Source organism: Osmia lignaria, unplaced genomic scaffold (assembly GCF_051020975.1).
Source record: "Osmia lignaria lignaria isolate PbOS001 unplaced genomic scaffold, iyOsmLign1 scaffold0094, whole genome shotgun sequence".
Classification (NCBI taxonomy): domain Eukaryota; kingdom Metazoa; phylum Arthropoda; class Insecta; order Hymenoptera; family Megachilidae; genus Osmia; species Osmia lignaria.
Genome location: NW_027478235.1, coordinates 40,001 through 45,000, shown reverse-complemented (window position 1 = coordinate 45,000; position 5,000 = coordinate 40,001).

Below are 5,000 nucleotides of genomic sequence, written 5' to 3'. Positions count from 1 at the left end.
CATCGTGCAAGCACGTAGACCACACACGCTGGACAATATAATAAAAGATAGCGCGGACAGTGGCATGCTATACAAATCGAGAAAGCGCGTACAGTGATCATGCTGGTCATTTTGCCACCAAATTTTATAATCTTTATCATTAGAGCGGGCCCACCAACCTCGTCTCTGTACTTTATACATTTCTCCTCCATCTGCACACACCTTTTCAAACATTAACGGAGAGAGTTCCTTGGACTTGCTTTAAATGTACATATTAGATATGTTGGAATCTCTCTCCTTTAGAAGTTTCCCCAGCCTTAAAACTTCTTTCATTTTTACTCCTCTCTCCATACTTATTTTCCTCTCTGAACGTATCAGAGAGGATTTTATTTCTGACACCTCTTGACTTTTCTTAAATTCAGGGACGTAATTTTGTTCATAATTCAGTGGACTTTTGTGTATTTTATACTTTAAATATTTCCAAACAGTCTCCCTTCTAAAAGTGATAGAACGAATTTTCGTCTAACACTACTTTCTTGGTTCAAAAATTTTATACAATCTTATAACTTTTTCAGTTTTAACAAATTTTGGTTACAGACAGTTGATGCTCAGTTTGTACAAGTATGCAACATTTATAAGTGCATACAGGTCACCAGCCTTATATTACAAGGCTCACCACATATGGGCCATTCGGTCTTAGACACCGACCCGTGGTAATGCTGTGTGGAGATTAATAATAATCCGCAACGGAAAACCGGAACGAGAATAGTCGAGAAAGTATATTCTCGAGGAGCGGTAGACTGCTTTTCAACCGAAGTCATAAAAGAGCCACACGCTCGACGCTACTCCCGACCGGTCCGAGCGAACCGAAAGTGCCTTCCTATAAATACCGAACGGCCGGCCGCTAGGTCGGCGACGCATGGGCTTACGCCCAGGCGTATGCCTGTGCAAACCGCCGTGAGAGCGTACCATCCCGCCGGCACGGTAAAACTTAGACTGAAAATATCGTCGAACATATCCTTTCATTTTATAACGTTCTATACATGAAAATTAATAAATTAACATGCAGGACATAATAAATTCACATTCTCATGTAAATCATGGGTTTAATTAATATTTTAAAAAATTTTAAAACCGCCCAGAACCGATGAGATGAAAATATTAAAACGATATTTTTGCATTTTCTTACGGTAAAACATTAACAAATAAGCGACTATAGCAATATAAAACTCCATTTGTAATTTAATTAATCAAAATTAATATTTTTTTTTGATTTTTCAGCGATCCAGAACCGATGAGACGAAAACATTAAAACGATATTTTTGCATTTTCTTACGACAAAACATTAACAAATACGAGACTATAACAATATAAAACTACATATGTAATTTAATTAATCAAAATTAATAATTTTTTTTGATTTTTCAGTGATCCAGAACCGATAAGTCGAAAATTTTAACAATCATATTTTTGCATTCTGTACCGTGGATCCATCGTTAAACGCTATTAAACTAACGTCCGTGATGGTATAAATGCAGATTTTCGCTCCGTTTAGCCAAAATAACGAACTTTAGGTGCGCTCCGAAATATTTCAAAGTCCCAGCGGCGTATTGCTTCGCCTCTTAGAACCGATTAGTCGAAAATTTTAACAATCATATTTTTGCATTCTGTACCGTGGATCCATCGTTAAACGCTATTAAACTAACGTCCGTGATGGTATAAATGCAGATTTTCGCTCCGTTTAGCCAAAATAACGAACTTTAGGTGCGCTCCGAAATATTTCAAAGTCCCAGCGGCGTATTGCTTCGCCTCTTAGAACCGATTAGTCGAAAATTTTAACAATCATATTTTTGCATTCTGTACCGTGGATCCATCGTTAAACGCTATTAAACTAACGTCCGTGATGGTATAAATGCAGATTTTCGCTCCGTTTAGCCAAAATAACGAACTTTAGGTGCGCTCCGAAATATTTCAAAGTCCCAGCGGCGTATTGCTTCGCCTCTTAGAACCGATTAGTCGAAAATTTTAACAATCATATTTTTGCATTCTGTACCGTGGATCCATCGTTAAACGCTATTAAACTAACGTCCGTGATGGTATAAATGCAGATTTTCGCTCCGTTTAGCCAAAATAACGAACTTTAGGTGCGCTCCGAAATATTTCAAAGTCCCAGCGGCGTATTGCTTCGCCTCTTAGAACCGATTAGTCGAAAATTTTAACAATCATATTTTTGCATTCTGTACCGTGGATCCATCGTTAAACGCTATTAAACTAACGTCCGTGATGGTATAAATGCAGATTTTCGCTCCGTTTAGCCAAAATAACTAACTTTAGGTGCGCTCCGAAATATTTCAAAGTCCCAGCGGCGTATTGCTTCGCCTCTTAGAACCGATTAGTCGAAAATTTTAACAATCATATTTTTGCATTCTGTACCGTGGATCGATCGTTAAACGCTATTGAACTAACGTCCGTGATGGTATAAATGCAGATTTTCGCTCCGTTTAGCCAAAATAACGAACTTTAGGTGCGCTCCGAAATATTTCAAAGTCCCAGCGGCGTATTGCTTCGCCTCTTAGAACCGATTAGTCGAAAATTTTAACAATCATATTTTTGCATTCTGTACCGTGGATCGATCGTTAAACGCTATTAAACTAGCGTCCGTGATGGTATAAATGCAGATTTTCGCTCCGTTTAGCCAAAATAACGAACTTTAGGTGCGCTCCGAAATATTTCAAAGTCCCAGCGGCGTATTGCTTCGCCTCTTAGAACCGATTAGTCGAAAATTTTAACAATCATATTTTTGCATTCTGTACCGTGGATCCATCGTTAAACGCTATTAAACTAACGTCCGTGATGGTATAAATGCAGATTTTCGCTCCGTTTAGCCAAAATAACGAACTTTAGGTGCGCTCCGAAATATTTCAAAGTCCCAGCGGCGTATTGCTTCGCCTCTTAGAACCGATTAGTCGAAAATTTTAACAATCATATTTTTGCATTCTGTACCGTGGATCGATCGTTAAACGCTATTGAACTAACGTCCGTGATGGTATAAATGCAGATTTTCGCTCCGTTTAGCCAAAATAACGAACTTTAGGTGCGCTCCGAAATATTTCAAAGTCCCAGCGGCGTATTGCTTCGCCTCTTAGAACCGATTAGTCGAAAATTTTAACAATCATATTTTTGCATTCTGTACCGTGGATCGATCGTTAAACGCTATTGAACTAACGTCCGTGATGGTATAAATGCAGATTTTCGCTCCGTTTAGCCAAAATAACGAACTTTAGGTGCGCTCCGAAATATTTCAAAGTCCCAGCGGCGTATTGCTTCGCCTCTTAGAACCGATTAGTCGAAAATTTTAACAATCATATTTTTGCATTCTGTACCGTGGATCCATCGTTAAACGCTATTAAAGTAACGTCCGTGATGGTATAAATGCAGATTTTCGCTCCGTTTAGCCAAAATAACGAACTTTAGGTGCGCTCCGAAATATTTCAAAGTCCCAGCGGCGTATTGCTTCGCCTCTTAGAACCGATTAGTCGAAAATTTTAACAATCATATTTTTGCATTCTGTACCGTGGATCCATCGTTAAACGCTATTAAACTAACGTCCGTGATGGTATAAATGCAGATTTTCGCTCCGTTTAGCCAAAATAACGAACTATAGGTGCGCTCCGAAATATTTCAAAGTCCCAGCGGCGTATTGCTTCGCCTCTTAGAACCGATTAGTCGAAAATTTTAACAATCATATTTTTGCATTCTGTACCGTGGATCGATCGTTAAACGCTATTAAACTAGCGTCCGTGATGGTATAAATGCAGATTTTCGCTCCGTTTAGCCAAAATAACGAACTTTAGGTGCGCTCCGAAATATTTCAAAGTCCCAGCGGCGTATTGCTTCGCCTCTTAGAACCGATTAGTCGAAAATTTTAACAATCATATTTTTGCATTCTGTACCGTGGATCCATCGTTAAACGCTATTAAACTAACGTCCGTGATGGTATAAATGCAGATTTTCGCTCCGTTTAGCCAAAATAACGAACTTTAGGTGCGCTCCGAAATATTTCAAAGTCCCAGCCGCGTATTGCTTTGCCCCGAAATTTTTCAAAGTTCCAGCGGCGTGTTGCTTTCAAAGTGCCTCCCTCTAAATACCGATCGGCAGGCCGCTAGGTCGGCGACGCACGGGCTTACGCCCAGGCGTATACGCGGGCAAATCGCCGTGAGAGCGTGCGATTTTGACTTTCGCAATAAGATAGTCTCCTTTATGAAAAGGAGCGTACACGTCTCCCAAAAAAAAAAACAGTTTCATGACGATCAATGTAGTTCTTGATCGAAATGTATCATAGGACGAAGATTTTATCGAAAAGTACGAACTTTGGCGACGCATCGAAATTTTTCAAAGTTCCAACGGCGTGTTGCTTTCAAAGTGCCTCCCTCTAAATACCGATCGGCAGGCCGCTAGGTCGGCGACGCACGGGCTTACGCCCAGGCGTATACGGGGGCAAATCGCCGTGAGAGCGTGCGATTTTGACTTTCGCAATAAGATAGTCTCCTTTATGAAAAGGAGCGTACACGTCTCCCAAAAAAAAAAACAGTTTCATGACGATCAATGTAGTTCTTGATCGAAATGTATCATAGGACGAAGATTTTATCGAAAAGTACGAACTTTGGCGACGCATCGAAATTTTTCAAAGTTCCAACGGCGTGTTGCTTTCAAAGTGCCTCCCTCTAAATACCGATCGGCAGGCCGCTAGGTCGGCGACGCACGGGCTTACGCCCAGGCGTATACGGGGGCAAATCGCCGTGAGAGCGTGCGATTTTGACTTTCGCAATAAGATAGTCTCCTTTATGAAAAGGAGCGTACACGTCTCCCAAAAAAAAAAACAGTTTCATGACGATCAATGTAGTTCTTGATCGAAATGTATCATAGGACGAAGATTTTATCGAAAAGTACGAACTTTGGCGACGCATCGAAATTTTTCAAAGTTCCAACGGCGTGTTGCTTTCAAAGTGCCTCCCTCTAAA